This window comes from Lepisosteus oculatus, chromosome 14 (assembly GCF_040954835.1).
Source record: "Lepisosteus oculatus isolate fLepOcu1 chromosome 14, fLepOcu1.hap2, whole genome shotgun sequence".
Taxonomy (NCBI): Eukaryota; Metazoa; Chordata; class Actinopteri; order Semionotiformes; family Lepisosteidae; genus Lepisosteus; species Lepisosteus oculatus.
The window spans coordinates 5,738,656-5,760,979 of record NC_090709.1 but is presented as its reverse complement, the minus strand read 5'-3'; the positions used below and the strand labels follow the sequence as shown (position 1 = coordinate 5,760,979).

At 45.9% G+C, this 22,324-nt stretch overlaps 3 non-coding genes across 3 annotated transcripts; 1 reads left to right on the top strand and 2 right to left on the bottom strand.

Annotated features, from left to right (window-relative positions):
* Positions 1 to 14,890: 14,890 nt before the first annotated feature.
* Positions 14,891 to 15,055, top strand: LOC138243533 (U1 spliceosomal RNA). Its single transcript, XR_011192188.1, has one exon. It is a non-coding gene; the product is annotated as a U1 spliceosomal RNA (small nuclear RNA).
* Positions 15,056 to 15,664: 609 nt separating this feature from the next.
* On the bottom strand, positions 15,665 to 15,783 carry LOC138244134 (5S ribosomal RNA). The gene has a single exon (XR_011192748.1). It is a non-coding gene; the product is annotated as a 5S ribosomal RNA (ribosomal RNA).
* Positions 15,784 to 20,589: 4,806 nt separating this feature from the next.
* trnaf-gaa (transfer RNA phenylalanine (anticodon GAA)) lies at positions 20,590 to 20,662 on the bottom strand. The gene has a single exon. It is a non-coding gene; the product is annotated as a tRNA-Phe (tRNA).
* Between the last annotated feature and the right edge of the window lie 1,662 nt (positions 20,663 to 22,324).

Below are 22,324 nucleotides of genomic sequence, written 5' to 3'. Positions count from 1 at the left end.
TACCCTGTCCTGATCTCTCAAGCAGGGCTTGTTCAAGCCGGGCCAGGCGGGCTGCAGTCGACTCCCTTCGTCCAGCCTTATGATAGGATCTGCCTGAGCCCTTGCCTTCCCCATAGCGCTCACGGCGGCTCTGACACTTAGTGCGGTCCTGCCTGCCTATTTTGCGCCGGGGCTTATAGGGCTCAGGAACCTCAGCTCCCTCGAGCTGAGGTGAGTCGTCAACCCTGCTGGCTTAAGTGGCGAACACGGCCGTTTTAGCAGGTTTTCGCTCTGAGGAGGCAGAGACTTCAGCTCCCCAGGCTTTTTGAGCCAACCTTCTAATGTCAGCCATTTTCATCACTTTTGCATCAGTGTGCATCACAATCATTTTCCTGACTGAGGGATGCAGATTAGCAATGAATAAACCTTTGAAATTCACGTTCTCTTCGCAACCCTCTTCATTCCGCCCCGCAAAATAAGTGCGCCTAAGCCTCTCATAATAGTCGCGAGGGGCTTCAGCTTTTTCGTGCTTAATATGGTGCGCAGCGGCCACGGCAGATATGGGATCAATAAAAGCCGAAAATTCTCCGATCATTGCCTGACACAGCTCCTCAAAGCTATTACAGACATCCGGTCCTTGTCTAGACATCCACTCGTGGACCGCTCGGCTGGTAGTTTTCCTTACTAACATAGCCTTTTCCTGTTCGGACGCTTCGGGCATAAACTGCAAAGTATATCTCAGCTCATCGATGTAGGTTTCCACATTATTCCCTGACTCTGACGGGTCAAACCTTTCTACATTTTTGGCTAACTGCCTCAGGGAGTGGAGGTTAATTTTTACGGTTTCTCCGCGGGCAGGAGGACGGCCGTGATCAGGAGCAGGGGGTCTATGCCTGAATTGAATCGCCCTTGCGTCTCGCGCAGGACTTGGCGATCTCCCCCATGCCGATCCAACCACAGACCCTGGCCGGGAGAAACCTCCTCCCGGCACGCTGGGTGAGCGCTCCGGGCTGCTAGTTGGGCTGGCATGCAAGTGGGATCTAGCCTGTTTTGCTTCCAGTACGGCAGCATCTAACTCCTTTTGCCTTTCCTGGCTGAGCTCATTTAAACTCTCAATTTCTTTTTCTTTTTCTTTCAAGCTCGCTTCCAGTTCTCTCCTAGCTACCTCAGCCGCAGTTTCTCTAGCAGACAGGTCATCTAATTTACCTAAAACTTCCCTGAGTCTGTCTTCACTTTCCTCATTTTTCACTCTCTTTTCTCTGATTATATCCAACAACTCAACTCGCTCCGCCTTATATCTTACTAGCTTTCCCTGAAGCTTCTGAAACTTTGTCAGCTCGGACAAAGACAGTTCCAGCTGTTTAGCTAGATTTAAGGCGAAACTCGATAGGACCTGAACTGCATTCACAGACCCTCCTGTGTTAAGCTGGTTCGCTACCTTAGTTACTAGATTTACTTGCAGCTTCTCAATATCATCAAAGTTCAACTTTTCGATACCGCTCCAGTAACCAGGATTGTCGTCGCTAGAAATAGTACTTATAAGCGACTCCACTTCAGACATTTTAGCAGCCATTGTCATTACGTCGGAGAAACTTTAAGAGTATTACTTTTTTTCCTTTTTACCACAATACAGTATGGAATCTAAACACCCGAGCAGATGGATTTCCAATCAGCACACGTTACACGAAATGCTAGAAAACAGGGGGATTTCTTTACGCAGTTATCAGCACACCCGGTATTCGCGTATAGAAGCCGCGGTGCTGTGCTGAACTTGAACTCACAGCAACATCAGTTATTCTGTGCGACTGATTCTCATTTCATTCTAAACTCGCCTGCACAGGGACGCCATTAAATGTAGTGGTTTGATGGGTTTACTGAGACAATTATTAATTGTAACAGTAATCACGAGCTTGTTCGTTGTAGCTTTTAGAAAATCAATCGTCAGAACAACTAACAACGCACACACACGGGTTCAATACACGAGATACATTTATTAATATAAATTGTGCACCAAAGATATACTAGTCTGCCTGGATACGAGCGGCAGACCTTACTGTGTGGGTTATCAATATACAAGGTATATAATCTCGAAGAGATGCAAACACAAAGAAATACACAACAGAGAATATATGTCAATATTTATCGTTCGGTTATCAAATCGCTAATCAGTGTTATTACCCACTGTTACTCTAAACTCGGAAGTAAATACATTACTTATGAATTAAATTGATAACAACTTGTGTTGAGGTACAATTGAATTCTCGAGACGCAATGTAGAACATGGGGTTTACTTATCCACTGTGTATCGATTTGGAATCTCCCGGCACGAACACCAAACCAGCTGACAGGCTCTGTTGCAGCCTCTGTTGCAGCGGTTGTCCAATGGGCGTTGTGTCGGCGTTCTCTGGCTACCGGCAAACCAGTCAAGGTGCAGCTCGGAGTAGGACGGGTGGAGGAATTTGACTGCGGCGCGCAGGGCAGTCGTTGCTCCGAGGGGATCTACCAGCAGTCCGGCTGACTAGTAGAAAGTCTCTATGCACAGAGTGTGACCGCGAGTTCTCACAAGTCACTCTTTTGCCTGGGAAGAAGCTGGTTCGTTCCCGGTCCAGCGCTGCTTCTGAATAAGCTATTCAGGTTGTCGACAAGGGTCCAACTGTAGGCTGCCGTTGATCAAGCGGAGCATTCACGTTAGTAGAATTCTGAGTACGTATGGGATCCTCGGCCTCGCGCTTAGAACAAAGTCCAAGTCCCTTTGCAGACAACAGCAGTTGTCACGTGATTGTCTCTGAGGATGCGCGAAAATGGCCAAGGAGAGCCCCGATCTGAGCTTGCGCTCCCTTTTTGACCAAGACCCAGATGTGTGCTGATTGGTTGAGAGTTTGGCGGGCATTGGAGACCCACATGATATTACCACGCCCTGCCAGTCCCTGATTGGTTGGTCAAGATGAGATATATAAGTCATTTACTCTTGACACTTAGGAATGCAGTCCAGATGTCCATTCGGCACTCCCTAGACTGATAGGCGCCAATGGATGACCATTGATCATGATAGCCAGGCTTAGCTAAGTGCATCCCCGTCTGGGAGCTTGTTCCTTATCAAAAGAAAACATCTTAAATCAGCCTGCATGAATACTTTCTCTGTGGCAGCACCACAGAGATGGAGGGTGAGATGGGGCCTCCTTTAGGACAGCATACCAACGCTTAATTCTGTCTTATTAACAAGCATTGCCGCTACAATAGCAATTCAAATACAACAGCCACACTGCTGAAACCATATGTTTTACACACCAGACAGGCCCCCTAACCTCATACAACCTTGCTGTGGCTGTGACCCCTTTCTTTATTTTTTTATGATTTTCTGAAGGTAACACTACTGGTAATACATTGGGATAGGTGGGTCTTCTTCATGGCTCAATAGCAATTCAAATACAACAGCCACACTGCTGAAACCATATGTTTTACACACCAGACAGGCCCCCTAACCTTAAACAACCTTGCTGTGGCTTCGGCCCCTTTATTTATTTTGTAATGATTTTTTCAATTTGGCACCATTAGACACACGGTACATGGGGATAGGGGGGTGGTATTCACGAGTCAATAGCTCTTCAAGCACAACAGCCACAGTGCTGCAACCAGGTGTTTTACACATCAGACAGCTCCCCTAACCTTATACAACCTTGCTTTGAGTTGTGGAACATTTCTTTATTTTTTAATGATTTTTTTACTGTAATCAAGTGTTGTGCTCATTAATAATAATAATAATAATTGCTTACACTTATATAGCGCTTTTCTGGACACTCCACACAAAGCGCTTTACAAGTAATGGGGACTCCCCTCCACCACCACCAATGTGCAGCATTCACCTGGATGATGCGACGGCAGCCATAGTGCGCCAGAACACTCACCACTATCAGTGAGGAGGAGAGAAGAGAAATGTAGCCAATTCAAAGAGGGGGATTATTAGGAGGCCATGATTGGTAAGGGCCAATGGGGAAATTTGGCCAGGACGCCGGGGTTACACACCTACTCTTTTCAAGAAACACCATGGGATTTTTAATGACCACAGAGAGTCAGGACCTCAGTTTTCCATCTCATTCGAAGGAAGGCGCCTGTTTACAGTATAGTGTCCCCGTCACTATACTGGGGCATTAGGACCCACATGGACCGCAGGGTGAGCGCCCCCTGCTGGCCCCACTAGCACCTCTTCCCGCAGGAACCTTAGTTTTTCCCAGGAGGTCTAACATCCAGGTATTGACCAGGCTCACACCTGCTTAGCTTCAGTGGGTTGCCAGTTGTGAGTTGCAGGGTGATATGGCTGCTGGCCATAATCAGCAGCCTTCAGTACTGAAGCAGGTGTGAGCCTGGTCAGTACCTGGATGGGAGACCTCCTGGGAAAAACTAAAGTTGCTGCTGGAAGAGGTGCTAGTGGGGCCAGCACCACCATTAGGCAGCCCTCCTGACCTTTCACAGTCATGCTTTGTTGTGTGAAACTTTAATTATCTTTTTAGGATTTTTTGAACATGGCAACTTCCACTGAGATGGGTGGGGGGTGTCGGGGTGCTCTTCAATAGCTTTTTCATCTATACACACAAACGGATGTAACCAAGACACTCAGAACCTGTCACGCAGGGGCTGACTGCTGAGGATAGGGATCCAATGCGGTGTCCTTGGTAGGGTTGGCGCGAGACGCAGGCGTAGTCGGAGTAAACAGGCAGGGGTCCGAGTCCGGGAAGGCGTATGTCGAAGAAAACTCAGTCTTCATTCAGGTTGGGAGATTGTCAACAGAGATCTTTAATACAATCAGCTGAAGGGGAGCATATCACAGAGAAAGGGTTTCCCCTAGCACTCAAGACATGTTCACTGGACTGAAGTTATACTTTCCTTTTTTATACATTAAAAGTAGGCAATACTTTAACATATCAAAGGAACATACAGGGAAAGGGGCAGTGTCAGAAGTCAAACAAACAGGACAGGGGGGTGCCATTTGGCATCCTACAATCTGTTTCAATTTTCTCTGGTTGAATGGGTGTGAGGAATCACAGGCTTTAGTTTGCACCTAAGACAGTGGTCTTAGGTGTGAACAGAAAACCTTTCCCACGCATAGTCACTGTCCTGACCTTTTGACTCGGTCTTCCACACGTAGCACAGGCGTAGGCACAGAATCGACAGGCGAAAGTGTAGTCGAGGGACTGGCAGGGGTCGGAGTCCGGGAAGGCGTAGAAGTTGCGTCGGTGTGGATTCAGAAGGCAGAGGCGTAAACGAAGAGACAGGCTGGGGTCAGGATCCGAGAAAGCGTAAAACAGGCGAAGGTACAAAATCGAGTGGCTAAAGCGGTAGTCGGAAAAGCGGGGTCGAGGTCCAGGGGAGAAGTCGTAGTAAGGCAAAGGTGTAGTTAGTACGTAAGCTCCGGGAGAGAATCTCAATCGTGAGCAATGACCGGGGGGCAGATGAGGGTTTAAGCAGAGGACTGATTGACACGTGCACGTTTGGTACGGGGAGAGCTCGTAGGAATGCGGGAGCGCTTGCCTGCGTGAGGGAGATTCGTGGCAAAACCAACAGAATCAACCTGAACTCACAGAAAAACAAGAATGCCCCCGAGACACCTGCACCCCCCCCCCGGACCACTCTGGTATCAACACCCCCAAACCCATCCATACCAGCTAACAAGACTCAGAATCGGTGCAGCCCTCCAACCTGGACCAAGAGCAGGATGGGACAAGAACCTGCACCACACTACGCACCCCTCATCCAGACCAGCAGGACAGCCAGACCACAGACAGCACCATCATGTAACCCCCCTGTTCATTCCAACAGAAAAGCCGAACTGACCCCCACCAGCATGGCGACGCTGCAGCTCTGGTCACACCAGCAGGCCCAATGGGCTCAGAGCTGGGGGACATACAGATGCAGCCATTCAAAATGCGTGGGCGATACCGCATTATTTTCCGGTACGCTGTACGCAGTCTACCGCAAGTTACCGGTAAATACCGCTAGTTACCGTAAATTCTCCTATAATATGACAAGCAAAATAATAGTATCCGGAAATTCTTCAAGGTGGAGCTAATAAAGCTCAACCTCTCATGTTTGAGCTGTCGCCATCAAAGTCTTTAACGAAGATATTACTAATAGTATTAATAATGAATGACCTTGGACAAGCTGTAAGTGTAAACTCAAAGTATTGCCCTGGTCAACATTCTTTTTTTCATTGACCGTCTTTGTAAAAGTAACACCACAGCATTTCGCAATCACGCATTTGTTTCCAATCATGCAAAGTACAGTAATTTTTGAGAATCGATTCACCATGCCTTTCACATGCTCATAAAAGAGATTGATTTAGGAACATAAACATATTACTGTATGAAAACTGTACTGTATACAGTATGTATATGTATATTTAATGTCTTAACTGTGCCCGTTTAAGTATTGAATATTCATATCTAATTTTACCACTGAAGGGAAATCTTAGTAGCTGAGCATAAAAAGAATAGGAGCATACTGCAACGCGTGTGAAGGCCATAAACTATATTAATTTTGGAACATAAACATACAGTATATGGCTGGTCTCGGTACTTTAAAGAAAGCATACACGAAACAATGGTTTCATTATGACCAGAATCGGTCTTGAGATATTTTTAACTTGATTTACAGTATTTGAGAGGTATGTCTTAACACCGATACTACAGTACGTAAATACTGCTCACGTATATGTTTCTAGGTTTATATTATGCATTTCATACGGTCAAATTACTTTTGAGCAACTAATAAGAAGCGCGAAACGGTATGCGCAGGGCGTTTTAGTTTCGTTTTACTGGGACTCTGCTTTAACAATGTCGCCGTGGATTGATTAGAGATATCAAGTACATACAAGTCATTTTTTAAATGTTGTAGTTTGTCTTGTAAAAATGTTACGAGTACATCATCTATCAACAATTACACAGGTTCTGTTTCCATATTGCGGATTTTGGTTACGTAATATTATTTTCTAAATTTCACGTTGTGAATATATGATTTGGGCAAACAGAGCCGCAAAGAAGTACATTATGGGTTGTTGTTGTTTTTTTTGCAGTTTTATCTAGAACAAGCGATGCTTAAACCTTTGTCTGATTCTTGTGAAACTATCCACATGACAGTTACAGTACCTAGGAGTTGACTTCAGTGATGTCACTGATGGGATGTTTCTAAAAATCCATCCTCTGTAAAACGTCTTCTCTAGTTGTCCTGCATATGTATTCACTAATGAAGCTGTGTGTTCTGAGCCTGGATCTCTACAGTTCTGTATGAACCAGCTTAGAGGGCTAAAGACAGCTTGTGTTTAAATTGAGTGTAAGGCAATTTATGCTTCTAAAGTCATGGTCAGCATTTATTATTGTACTGTGCTGTAAACTTGTTCTGTGCCTAGTCATATTATTTTATAACGTTTTTATAGCGTTATCAAATCCGGTGGCGCTGTGTGTTAGTTTCCTGACTCCCATGTCACATGGTCTGTGATTGAAACCTGTGAAACCGGTTTAATTCGTCACAACCAGCACTCCGGCAGAGAGGGGGTTGTACTCGTAAAGTAGAAGCAGGCGAGATTTCCAGCGAAAGACACCTCCCCCTAATAATACACCCTCATACGATTCAAATTGTATTACAGCATTGTAATTACACATTGTAATTGTATTACACATTGTACACATGCTTAAAAGAGAAGAGAGAAAACGCAAGCCTTCTTCAGGTGTGAGGGTCTTCTGCTCAGAATGAAACGCTAAAATGTAATGTAGGCTCTGAATGGGTTCAATTATGATTTGGGCTTGATTAAGGTCGCTGTCTTTCATCTAAAACCCTACTTGAATCCTTCTAAACTAAAAATCAGTGTTAGTGAGTTCTAAATAAAGAGGTATCCAGGTAACAGTGAAACGGGCGGACAGTCTGGGGAGATCGCCCGTTTTCCATGTAAATAGTTCCGCACCCCTTGGTGAAAATATATTTTCATTGTTCAAATATACATTAAGTCTGACTATCATATAATATGTTAAATACAAACTTAAAGAAAAAATAGGGTTAAATATAATTCAAAATATTTTGCTAACAATGTTAACTGTTTATGAATAATAAAATGTATTAACTAAGGAGTAGGATGGCACAGTTGTTAGTATGTTTTTTGTTTTGTTTCTTTTTCATAAATACAACAGTAGTACCTGATGTCTCAGTGGCTTTCAAAATTAAATTATGCATGCAAACCTGTGAACTAGAAAGATAACTAAGATATCCATCCATTTATAATGGTGGCAAAGTGGTTAGCATTGCTATCTTGCAGCACTGGGGTCCTAGGTTCAATTCCTGCCATCCTGTGTGTGTGGGGTTTACATGTTCTCTCTGGGTTACATGGTTTTTCTCCATATGTGTGATATGACTCCCTCTCGCACTCCAAAACATACTGGTAAGTTAATTGGTTTATGGGAAAACTGGCCCTGGTGTGTGTGTGTTTGTGTCTGTCTGTCCTGTGATGGACTGGCGCTATGTCCAGGGTGTATTTTGCCTTGTGTCCGTTCCTTACTGGGATAGGCTCCAAATCCTCTGTACTGGATAAAGAGATTAGAAATGGAAGTAAAGGCACTGTGTGGATGGAACCATACACAGTGTTAGAAACCCACTATGAAATGGCAGCATCTCACTGAGAATAAAACATTTTATAGTGCTGGCTTAAGGAAACAGCCTTTCCACCTCTCTTGCACATCAGTATCCATACCTAGTTATTTAAACAAATTGCCTCTAATTATAAACATCTTAATATGCTGGCTCTGTGGATCCGCATCAGCTATGTTTGCCCATTCCTTCAATTCATGTGCATCCAACACACAGTTCAATGCCAGCAACTACACATAATCTAAAATACAGTCCTTATTTCAGTATCTATGTAAACATATAGTCTGTTAACTTAATCATCTTCATCAAAAGTATGCCTAACCCCATTAGGAAGTGTTCTTGTTATAAGTGTATTCCTCAGCTTTCCCCAAATTATCTTCTTCTTGCCAACATCTCTAGTCTTTTATCCTGCAATAACTCAGCCAACACTTATATCTCCAAAAGCTGCTTGTGTTAATTTCTTTAAATCACAAATATCATGTGTAAATACTGGCCATGTAATACTCTGCATTGTGGAATAATAGTTTATTTTAAAGGGAACTAGAGAAACTAAGAACTAGAGAAATCAAGAAAGGCTTTTTTTCTAGAATTAATAAATGCACATCCTGTTCACTGGGGAAATTAAATCCACACTGAGCAATCTTCAATATGTTCAGAATATGACAGCAAGAATCCTATCAGGGATGCATTATACCTGTTTTCAAGTCCTTGCACTGGTTACCTATCAGATTTCGAGTCAACTTCAAAATCCTTATCCTCCTTATATACTGTCCTACAACTGTTATTATTGATCACCGAATTATTGTACTTGACATGACTTCATTCAGCCTTTCCTGAATGTCTATGACAGGCAGAGAGAGTGCTGTTTCTGGTGCGATCTTTTGCAGCTGACATTTCACTGTTTTAAACGAACAAGAAATTAGATTGCTCATAAATCGGTTATTCTATATAAACACAGCGTAATTGCCCTCCGAAAATCCTCTTTTTCTTGTTCGTTTTAGAGACCTTGATCGAAACTGATTTTAGATGTCAGAAAGGATTTATTTTCTCTGTATTTCCTACATTGCTTTGTCGAGATTTTAACTTTATATCTAACTTTATATCTAGGCTCAGATTTCAACTATAAATCGTACAGTAATTAATAGCAGAAAATACTGATGTTTTGCGCCCTCTTACCACAAAAATATATGTTTTGTAGTTGGGATTAACTTTATTTCCTACGCGTAGCTACTCCGATTCGGACACCGAACAGTTAAAGATGGCGGCAAATCAGACACCCAGAGGGGGGGGGGGGGGGCGTCTTCTCGCCTCCATAACTAAAATGCCAAATAGGAGTGGCTTAAGCGACATACACAGTCGTGTAACTGACAGTTTGAGGTAGCCTATCGTGTAAATTTCGCTTTGTTGCTGATAGGTTAAGCTTTCGAAACTCTGCCCCAAAGTCATGTGACTGATTTTCGCCCTGTTTCGTTGGTTAAACGCAATGATCACAAGCACCACCATGGTAACTGGGATGTATAGTTTTTAATTCCGTTTGAATTAGAAGGCGCGCCAAAAAATTTCGGTGCCGTCATCTCCGCTTTAAAGGTACCCACGTGCTGGAAGAATTTGACCTTGGAACGTTTGCCCAGCGTAGTTATAGTGGACATAAAAACAAGAGTTCGTTGGCATTATATCCTAGAAGACACAGACAGGCGCCAGACCGGTAAATGCTTGATGAACTAGGGATTGGACAGTTTCCAAGTGCTTGTACAATTGATGGAAATGTTCAAATAAATGTGCAAAAGAAATAAACAAAAAAATCATTTATTTCTTTATCATATTGGCTAGCTAATGTCTTCTCTTTCCTAGTTAGTGGCTGTGTTTCTGCGTTGGGTAGCAACGGGTGACTGTTCTCAGGCGGAAGATTTTCGTGGTAATTTAATTTTTAAAAATTAAAATTAATTCTATACAGCAATCACATATTTGGGTACCGTTTCATAAAACTTTCATGCTTAAAATGTTTAGGGAGAAATGGAAGACTGGTGTGTATTTTTTCTTTAAACTATCAAGACCAGCCATACACAGTACAGTTTATGTACATACAGTAACATTTATGTTCCTAAATTAATATCGTTTATGACCTTCAGATGCGTTATGCTCCTCTTCTTTTTATGCTCAGCTACTAAAATTTCCCTTTAGTGGTAAAATTCCATATAAATATTCAAAACTAAGCGGATTGAAACGTGCACAGTAATGACATTAAATGATTAAATCTTTTCACTACCAACCAATGCACCATGAGTGCCCCTGTCGGTCATTTTGGCCAGCCAATCACTTACCGCGGTGCCCTACGGTGCCATGCGGGTTGGTTACTGAACCGCGGGTTTTTAACGCTCATTTTGAATGGCTGCCTCTGTATTTCACTTCAGCCTTTCACTCTTGCTTCCTTCCAATGAGGACGGAGCTGCGGGAGAAAGGGCGCTATAGAGGATCGCTGTGGAGAGCTGCTGCTGTGCTTTGACATCTGAGCTCTGTGGAAAACGATCTCAATACAATTCTGAAAAACGCGACTCTCCGAACGCCAGCCGAACAAGTCTCCACAGCCGAAGCGCTGTGTCTCTTTTCAGCTGGCGATAAACCTTTCCTCGATCCTTTGCGGACTTGTAAAACTGTTCATGATCAGAATAAAAAACGCTCACGCTAATACACAAGCACCCGTGTCTTGCCAAAGCTGACAAATAAACAGACGGACAAGCCGCACTGCGCGTGTGAACAGGGGAATGAGCGAGCGAGCGGGGATAGGGCGCCTCCTGCGCTTAAAAGCTTACAGCACCTGGTATTCCCAGGCGGTCTCCCATCCAAGTACTAACCAGGCCCATCCCTGTAAATTGATTCTTAAAATGTAGAGAGCTTTGCAAAGAAATATATTGGGGCTTTTAGATAATATATTTCAAGGATGTAATTGCTGTGCTACAGTACGTGCAGAATTTTAGAAAACAGTGCGTCAACAAAGTACACTGTTTAGGTTACTTTAGAAGACAATGTACCAAAACAATATATGCTGTCTGGGTCGTTAGAATTAGCTGAAAGTAACTGATAAGCTTTGAATAACATATCTAGTGCTTCTTCTTTCGCTTTTTGATGTAATCTGTTTTCTCTTAGGGAAAGTGGAAGTTTTAGAAGGGACAAAGCGCTGAGCTTTTTTACAGCGCAACGTCTTATGAAAACCCTATACTGCTTGTAACAAATTGAGTCTCTGGATGCTCCCAATCTTGAAATAAAGACCTTACTCAGGTGAGAACTCTCTCTTGTGGCTTCCTTGATAGCTATATTTCCATGACACCGGTTTTAATGTCTGTAGATTGTATCTTATTTTTATTTTTTGTTTTGTTTCATGTTCATATTATGTGTTTTCACCCAGTTGACTCCAGTTAATAACAGTTCACCCAGTTAATAGCCACTTTTTATGCGCGAAAAACGGGTGATCTTCCTATCTCGTGATCAGCTTAGTATCTTTCTGTAAGTTTTTTTCTTCTTAATTAAACGTTTAAAATACATGAATTTCATACAGACAGCACACGTTTTGAACAGAAAAAAATCATATTCTGTTCTCTTCCTGGTATGTATAACAGATCAGCAGGTCTTATTTTCCCTATTGCTTTTTTCCACTGTATTTATCATATTGGCTAGCCAATGTCCTCTCTTAGCTAGGTAATGTTACTTGTGGATGTGCTTCTGCGTTGCGTAGAAGCACATGTATCTATAGAAAGTGTATTATACTACTATTTGAGCTACAGTACATAAAAATAATTATATTGTTATTAATTTCTTTAGGTACGTGATTCCATATTATATTCCCTATTAATCAAATTCTAAAAGTATGCTTTTGTTTACTCCGATAACGAGCACATTCACAGAAAATGTTAATATCTTATGACTTTTCACAAAGTATATAAACTTAAGATGGTCAGAAGGAGCATGTAAAAACGTTTCCGAAACGTGGTAAAATCTTACTACATGTAAGACTTTGATGCTTAAAATGTTTAGGAAGAAAGTGGAATACTGGTGTGTATTTTTTCTTTAAACTACCAATACCAGCCATATATAGTTTACACTATATGTTTATGTTCCTAAATTAATATAGTTTATGGTGGTGTATCGTGGTTGTAGAGGTTTGATGGGTTTACTTAGACAATTATTAATTGTAGCAGTAATCACGAGGTTGTTCGTTGTGGCTTTTAGAAAATCAATCGTCAGAACACCTAACAACACACACACACGTGTTCAATACACGAGATACATTTATTCATATAAATTGTGCACCAAACATATACCAGTCTGCCTGGATACGAGCGGCAGACCTTACTGTGAGGGTTATCAATATACAAGGTATATAATCTCGAAGAGATGCCAACACAAGGAGATACACAACAGAGAATATATGTCAATATATATCGTTCGGTTACCAAATCGCTAATCAGTGTTATTACCCACTGTTACTCTAAACTCAGAAGTAAATACATTACTCATGAATTAAATTGATAACAACTTGTGTTGAGGTACAATTGAATTCTCGAGACACAATGTAGAACATGGGGTTTACTTATCCACTGTGTATGGATTTGGAATCTCCCGGCACGAACACCAAACCAGCTGACAGGCTCTGTTGCAGCCTCTGTTCCAGCGGTTGTCCAATGGGCGTTGTCCCGGCGTCCTCTGGCTACCGGCCAACCAGTTGAGGTACAGCTCGGAGTAGGACGGGCGGAGGAATCTGACTGCGGCACGCAGGGCAGTCGTTGCTCCGAGGAGATCTACCAGCAGTCCAGCTGGCTAGTAGAAAGTCTCTATGCACAGAGTGTGACTGCGAGTCCTCACAAGTCACTCTTTTGCCTGGGAAGAAGCTGGTTCGTTCCCGGTCCAGCGCTGCTTCTGAATAAGCTATTCAGGTTGTCGATGAGGTTCCAACTGTAGGCTGCCGTTGATCAAGTGGAGCACTCACGTTGGTAGAATTCTGAGTACGTACGGGATCCTCGGCCTTGTGCTTAGAACAAAGTCCAAGTCCCTTTGCAGACAACAGCGGTTGTCACACGATTGTCTCTGAGGATGCGCGAAAATGGCAAAGGAGAGCCCCGATCTGAGCTTGCGCTCCCTTTTTGACCAAGACACAGATGTGTGCTGATTGGTTGAGAGTTTGGCGGGCATTTGAGACCCACATGGTATTACCACGCCCTGCCAGTCCCTGATTGGTTGATCTAGGTGAGATATGAGTCACTTACTCTTGACACTTAGGAATGTAGTCCAGATGTCCATTTGGCACTCCCTAGACTGATAGGCGCCAATGGATGACCATTGATCATGATAGCCAGGCTTAGCTAAGTGCATCCCCATCTGGGAGCTGTCCCTTATCAAAAGAAAACATCTTAAATCAGCCTGCATGAATACTTTCTCTGTGGCTGCACCACAGAGATGGAGGGTGAGATGGGGCCTCATTTAGGACAGCATACCACCACTTAATTCTGTCTTAATAACAAGCATTGCCGCTACAACGGCATCTCTCCTGTCAAACTTCCTCCTGAAGTGTTTGACAGGATCTGGGCTGTGGTGAACAGTGGGAAAGACGCCCTGTGGAGAGTGAGGAACATGGGGCTGTTCAAAGGCATCTAGGTCCCAGTCAAGGCAGCAGGTAGCCTGGCCCTGTTCATCACCCGAGAGAACTATTACCTCAGAGATCTGTGGAGAGAAAGGAGGTGTCACGCCCTCTGCAGCCAGAGGGCGCTCCTTCTCTGTCCTGTCCCTAGTTTCCGGTCTGCTGTCCTTCCTGTACCTCTCTTTCCCTTGGGCTATATATTTCCGGGTTTTGCACTCTGTCCTCGCTCAGCATTGAGGTTCGGATGTCCTGAGACCCGCCTAGCACCAGGGCGCCCCACGTCCGCTCCCTGAGGGCATAGGTTTCTATACGGCATTCCTGGACTCTTTGCACTAATGAGCCCGGGCCTTTTTCCCGTCTCGCCGCTACGCATATGGGTCTTTTTCCGCTCTCCTGCTCCCCACGGTTTGTCCCTTCGGACGTCCGTTACAGGAGGGAGGAAGCAGAAAATCTGTGGGAAATAGAGAGCATAGGTCAATATCTCAAGAAACTGTGAAAAACATTATCATGTTTAAGTAAAGAATGTGATTTACACCAGAAAAAAAGAAATTGTTGCTATGTAACTGGTACCGTGTCAAAATGTAATGAGATGTGATCATATATACTGTTTTAAGTATGTATATTAATGTAAAGCTTTCTAATTTGTGATGTCCTGTATTTTTTTGTGAAAAGAAAATAAAGTTCTTAAAAAATCGATTCACCCAGGGCGAGGCTCGGCCATTGCACTCCGGCTGTGCTGACCCCTGCGAATTCCCCAAATGTGGGAATCTCGACTGCATAATTTCTGGTAGTGGGGGACTGCGTTCGCGCTCTCCCCTGATGTGCTTGGTCCAATATCAGATACGGAAGAGTTACGACACCACGTGCTGCGATAGGATCCCAGTTCGAAAGGAGTCGATGCCACTGCTGGTTCCCGGTTTCTTTTAGTTAGAGGTCCGGAGAAGCATTTCAAGCTGGTTACACTACTCCTTCCGGACATTCATTCCCTTTTCAAAGTCAGTCGTTTTGCTGTAGTCTGCATTATTAAGGCCAATTTATTTGGTCATGGGGGCCTCGGTACTGTATGCTAATTCTCAAGACAGTTTCACCCGTTTTCTGATTGCTAGGTTCTGTACCAGTGCAGACATGTCAAACAGTGAATGGCTGTACCTCTATTGTATCTGTGCTCAATGAATGAAATCAGTAATAAATGAATATATGTATAGTTATATGAAAAACAAGTGGTTTATCGACTCATCTTCATTTGCAGATTTAGAGGCAGCTTCGATATTCGTTTTACAAACGGGTTTTTTTTTTATATGGGTCACACACATGCCATAGCAACAAAACATCTCTAGAGATGAGGCTATAGATCACCTTTCCATCCTCCAGGTTTTCCTCCCAAAGCCTACGGCACCAACGGCGACCCCTGCTGGCCGAGAGAGCAAAAGCTTGCAGCACCTGGTATTCCCAGGAAGTCTCCCATCCAAGTACTAACCAGGCCCAACCCTGCTTAGCTTCTGAGATCAGACAAGATCAGGCACATTCAGGGTGGTGTGGCCGCAAGCAAAAGTCTTGGTGCCTAACTCGCTACTTGAAGCTGTGTGTGGCTGGGGCTCTGTGCCCCCCCGAGCGGGACTGAAGTATCGTTCGTGTGCAACTCTTTAGAAAGGAGCCTCTTTCCAAATCGCATTGCATACCTGGATGTTGGCGAATGTGCTCCCTTGTGTTGGCTTGTCCCGCACTGGAGGAGAACAAAGAAACTGCTCGGAGGAGCACAAGGCAAGTCTTCACAAGACAAAAACCTCCAGTGCACAGCACTCAAAACATTTCTGGGCTGTCACGTGTTTATTTCAGCACTCTTGTGGCCTCAGAGCAAGAGGCTCCTTCTCGCTGCCTTTCCGCTGTATTGCAGAGCCCCGAGAGGGAACCTGGAGCACACACTTTGTGGGGGGCGGGGGACCACATTCACGCTCTGCCCCCGGTCTCTTGCGCGAGTACTAAATCTCATGGCGCCAGCCAGCGGCCAGGAGACAAATACAATATCGCGGGACAGGGGGGCCTCGTCATTGATTGTTACATATGAGACGGGGATTAGGAGGAGACCCCGACTGATTGGTAAAGGGGAACACTAACACCAGAGAGACACCCCGGAGTCTCTTTTTGAGAGACGCCCTGGGATTTCTTAATGGCCAAAGAGGGTCGGGACTTCGGTTTTACACGTCCCCCGAAGGACGGCGGCTGTTCGTGCAGCAGAGTGTCGCCATCAGGATGCTGGGGCATAAGAAAGCCACACAGACCGCAGGGTGAGCGCTCCCTACTGGTCCCAGTCACACCTCTTGTAGGAGCAGCAACAACCTGAGCTTTTCCGGGGGAATCTCCCATCCGGGTGCCGGCTAGGCTCACACCTGCTGGGCTGCCGTGGGTGAGCCCAGTCGAGAGTCGCAGGGTGAGATCTAGTCACTGGGGAGAAACAATACAAGCGAAGGATTACTCGACTCCCAGCACTTGAAAAGACCGACAAATGACTCGTTCCCACCGGAGCTGAATGTACCTGCATGTGTCGTGTCGTCTTCTTCCCCCACCCCGTTGTGTTTGCTGTATTGTCTTTGAAGCCGGCCCCCGAGACGAGACGGGCTGTTCCTGTGCCCCAATTAACACTTTACAGGTGCCATTCCCCGGCATTGTGGCCATTGTCGGTGGTCACACGCGATAAGATAAGGTGGAGGAGAGCGGGGCATGCCCAGCGCCAGACATTCGAGGAAGGGACTGTGCGAGGTGAGGTGAGGTGCGACATGCCGGAGCCCTGACGCTGCTAATGCGGAGCACTTGTTGAACTGGCATTGAAAGGACGTGTGCGCACGGAGCGAGCCTTCCCTGCGGCGGACCGTGGAAACTTTCTCCCCGCGCTGCAGGAGTTGTGTGCGCTGCAGTGGTTCCGAGAGAACAGCACAGAAGGCAGCAGGCTCTGGAGAGCGGGTAAGAGATGGAGCCTTGTGGGCAGGCGAGCAGGCCCATTTTTTGGAAATTGCTGAAAAGGCTCCGGTGTTTGTTCGGTGCGTGGCAGGCGCACAACGCGAGCTTGCGTAGCGATTTGCGGGTCTGGTGTTATGCAAATGAGGCCAAATTGCATCCCGGGACATGCTGAGAATGCGCATTGGCGACTGTAGATGTGTAGGAAACGTTTTCTCGTTTTGCCCACCCTTTTGAGTGTTAGTGTGGCGTGTGAGTGTGCGAAAGAGTGGGCCCAGCAGGAGGCAGTGGCGTGCGGGGCGAGTAGCTGGGCTAGGCTGCGCGCTTTGTGCTGTGGGTGTGGGCCACTTGCAGGGCCTTATACAACTTATACTTACCTGGCAGGGGTGATACCTTGATCATCCTGTAGGTGGAGTAGTTGGATTGTTTTCTTGTTTTGTGGAAGCAGTGTTTGTTTTGCAGTTTACGAAATGGCAACTTTTGGATCCGGCAAGAATGCTGTGCGTTTTGAGCTTTTGGATGACCTCTTCATGGATCGCATGCAGTTTAGCAGAAAAGTGTTGCAGAAGGAACTTGGCTTTGAACCTCAGCACTTGGATTTCATCTTCGCTCTCCCAGGTCAGAAAGCATTTGAGGTTGTATTTGCTACCTATTCTCTGTTTGAACGATGTGTGGATGTGTTTGAGGCAAAAAGAGGGAAAGTTCCTGCCCTTGAGAAGATCAACTTGCAGCCTCTGACACAGAGAGAGAGGAAAACAGTGCATGTTGTTATGTTCTCGAATCTGGCAAACAAAGAACCCTTGTTGGACAAAGACTCTCAGCCTCCAGCCAGGATCAGTCCTGCTGTGGCTCCGGGGCCGGTGGAAGAGAAATCCACTATGCCCCCACAACCGCAGACTGCACCAGACAAGCACGAGGGTTTGAAAACCCCAGAGAACAGCGAGGACCCCTCCCTCACTCCTGCTCCTCAGAACGAGGGCCAGTGTGGGGCCCCCCGGTGGAGCGGGTCCAGCGACGATACCAAGGATTCAGCGGAGCTGCTTTTCTCAGACTCTGCAAGTGCTACAGATGCCCTCCTCTCCTCCATCCAGTCCATCACGGAGGATCTGCAGCAGCTGGTGGGTGAGGGGGAAGAGGAGACTGGTGCATCGGCTGCACCCCTTTCCCCTCTTGAGGAAAAGGAAAAATGACTCTGTTTTCTCCCCGAGCGAGGAGGAAGGAGAGCATGGCGATTGGGACAGCTGGAACCCCTCCACCCCTCCCTCTACCCCCTTCCTTGAAATGGACTCCGTGAACGCTTTTACTGCTGCCACCCTGATGAAGGCTCATTCAGAGGATGGCTGGCAGGAAATTGGTAAGAAGAAAAAGAAGAAGGTAACAGGTGAGACAGAAGAGAAATGTGATTTGTAAAGACTGGTTCCACTTTCTTATGTAATATGGCTCTAAACATAATTTCTCTTAACACCAGAGGTATCAATGACAGAGTTAAATGCCAGTCTGTCTTGGATTACCTCCAGCAGAGAGAGGGAGATGTGTTGATGTTGCAGGAGTGTGCTTTAGCCTATCAAGAGAGGTATAAAAGCTTTGAAGATATGTTGGATAAAGGGCCTTCTGTTTGGTCAGGGGACAATAACAGAGCCTCTGACTCCAGGGCGGGACTGTCTTTGGCCCAGGCCTCTGGAAACTCAACACAAAGCTGCTAGAGAACGAGGGGGTAGTATCCCGCTACAAGGAGAAACTATCACAGTGGCTGTCCTTGCAGTGTCTGTACGGGTCAGTAGGAGAGTGGTGGGAGGAGGTGAAGGTGAGGACAAAGGCCTTTTTCATGGCTGAGGGAAGGAAGGCTGCTGCAAGACGGAGAGGAGTGCTAGCCAGGAAACAGAGGCAGCTGCAGCGTCTCTACACGATGCTGCACAGTGGCTTCGATGTGCTCGAGGATATCACCCTTTTAAAAAAGGACATCCGGAGCACAGCCGAAGAAAGTAGTCGAGGAGTGCTGTTAAGAAGCTGAGTGCAGTTCTTGGAAGAAAATGAGAAGTGTACTCGCTTCTTTTTCAGGAAAGTGGTAGGCTCCAAGTCTGTCATGGAAAGTGTAGTTGAGTGCTATCCTCTCCTGCATCGAGGCCTTCTTGCACGGACATCCAAAGGGACTCACCGTGGGGAACAGGAGAGCGGAAAAAGACCCATATGCGTAGCGGCGAGACAGGAAAAAGGCCCGGGCTCATTAGTGCAAAGAGTTCAGGAATGCCGTATAGAAACCTGTGCCCTCAGGGAGCGGACGTGGGGCGCCCTGGTGCTAGACGGGTCTCAGGACATCCGAACGTCAATGCTGAGCGAGGACAGAGTGCAAAACCCGGAAAAATATAGCCCAAGGGAAAGAGAGGGACAAGAAGGACAGCAGACCAGAAACTAGGGACAGGACAGAGAAGGACCGCCCTCTGGCTGCAGAGGGCGTGACACTTCTACTCAAGACTGTACAGCTCTACAGAGGTAAAGGATGAAGAAATTCATTTTTTTACCTCAAAGCTAGAAAACGTTTTGAGTGAAGAAGATAGGGAAGTACTTGAGGGGGATTTGACAGTAGAAGAGCTGAGAGGCTATGGAGAGCTTACAGAAGGGGAAAACTCCGGGTGCTGATAGGCTCCCTAAAGGGGCGTCTGCTTTTACTACTTGCACGAATTAAGGCAAAAAAAAGCCAATCGATGTGAACGAACGGCGCTTTACAGAGGAGTACTGCCTGACTGGATAGTTGATGAATGACAGAGGCCTGTCCGACCTCTTCTCCGGTTTCTTCAATGACTTACTAAGGATCTTCTTCACATTCGCCCATGCAGGGGAAGCCAGTTACACCAAAGCAAATGCAGGAAAGTGCATTTCAAGCAGAGACCAGGAGGGACTTGTTTACACCGAGAGTGGTCGGAGAATGGAACAATGCGCCCAGCCCTGTTGCTGGAGCCGATTCTTGATGAGATCTTGGGCTCACTAAGAAGCCCCCGCTGGATGCTAATCTTTCTGTTGTTCTTGCAGGTCCTGCACTGCTTTTGAGCCGACAGAGCTCGTCCTGGTCTGTAGGCACAGCCCAATTGCAAATGATCGGCTCCGCGTACAGAAGGAACGTGCGTTTGGTACAAGAGTGCATGAAGGCACCGGAAATACATTGGGAACAAATGACCGGTCGCTCAATACCTCTGTGAAGTACAGGAGCGTGCAAAATGAGGCTGTTTCCGCCCAGTCTCGAATCGGGAATCTTTCTCGTGTTAGGCGAACGTGATAGCCGCTATATTTCGGAAACCTGCAGGGACCGCTGCTGGTGTCTCGCTTGCGTTTCGAGCTGAGAAAGGGAAGCGTCACTTTAGGCAGGGGGTGCTGGAGAGAGGAACAAAGGGCGCGATGAAACAAAATGCCAAAACCCAGGATCGAACCAGGGACCTTTAGATCTTCAGTCTAACGCTCTCCCAATTGAGCAATTTCAGCAGTGCACAGCACGCACAGTCACCTGCTCCAGCCTTCCTGTGTTGCGGCATGAGCACACCAAGAGGAGCGGGAGAGTGTTGTGGGACACGTGCAGGTGTGAGGGGTTGCCGGGCTACTTTGGAGCAGAGCTTGGGCGGAGGGGGGGCGGGAAAGCAGACAAAGAGGTGACACCTCAAGGTCTGCACGATCACAGCTCTCCGCCGCCCCAGGCTTCCGCTCGAAGTTGTATAAGACATACCGCCCAAAATAGTTCTAAAACAGGAGATGCATCCTCGTTTAGGAACGTGGTATAAAGTGAAATGGTCTGGGAAGAGTCCTTCGTTTGAACAGTTCAAAATAGACGTAAAGGGGTATTTACGGACTCTTTCGAAATGTAAGAACAAGCTGTGCGGACCTTATCTTTATTTACCTTGTGTAATTGTTTTCCAAAAAGTGTAATTGTATTATAGCATGTGCCCCTGACGATTTTCTTGATACCTTATATGTGCTCTTGTTTGTATTGTATGTAGTTTTGTTGTTCAAATAAAAAGTAAAAGACACAACTTTCCGGATGCGGCTGCTGTAAAAATAAAATGACATCAAGGGTGCTGTACACAGAGGTCTGAAACCTGCTTCGCAGAAGATCTTTATCCAGAGGTGTTAAAGAAGTCGAGATCTCGCCATGAGAGGGGAAGCATCTCAGAAAAAGCAGGTGCAGTCGATTCCACGGTCATAACGCCACTAAGTCGGGCGACAAGAGCAAAACCCAACCGGCTTCCTCCAGGCAAGTAGTGAGACAAAGAGAGAGGGCACAGTGGGTAGCGTGGCCGAGCGGTCTAAGGCGCGGGATTAAGGCTCCAGTCTCTGCGGGGGTGTGGGTTCGAATCCCACCACTGCTAGGTGCTTCAGTCGCAACCTCCTTTCAGCTGACTTCAGACGAAAGGGAGGGAGCTGCTTTTTGGCAGTCTCTCGAGAAACTAAGCAAAGTGTTTAAAGATACTTTCTCAGCTTGACATCAAGGCACAAACCAAAATCCTTCTTGCGTCCTCTCAACCTAAATGCGTTTTGCCACTTTTTGCGTTATGCAGGGAACGACGTCTGCTGAGATCACTTTTGTGTCAATGCAAATCGTAGTGTGCCCTCCGCTTTAATGTTGGTTGTACTGGCGTGCTACTTCTGTCTGTGAAACTTGAATGTTCTGCTTCTTCACACCGAATTGTTGGCGGGGGTTGAGCTTGTTAAATCTTTGGAGAATGGAGTCTGCTTCTTGCTGTTTTTCCTGTGGTTGCAGTTACAAAGTTGATCGTGCTTTCACATTCTGTTAAATTCTGTATTCACTGGCTGAGCTTTATCAGTTGGTTCGAAAAGGAATCTGTGCTTCGGTTCCAGAAAACTCATCTGTAGTGTGTTTTTTTCCGTGCCCATGGCAGTCTTTTAAAGCTGGTAGTAATGGCGGCGCAGTTAATTTTTTATCCGCTTTAAAAGAATAAGGACGGGCTGGGGCGAGCTCCATTTACCACTCTTTCAGCTAACCGCCGAACTCGCAAACTGATTACACTGCAGAGCCACAGGCGCCTCGCTTTTCTCCATTCTCTGGGTCAGGGTGAAAAAAAAACTTTGCTGGTATTAGCTGGCCTGCTGGGAGCACCTCTTCTTCACTGATAAGCAAGATTTGTGTTTCAT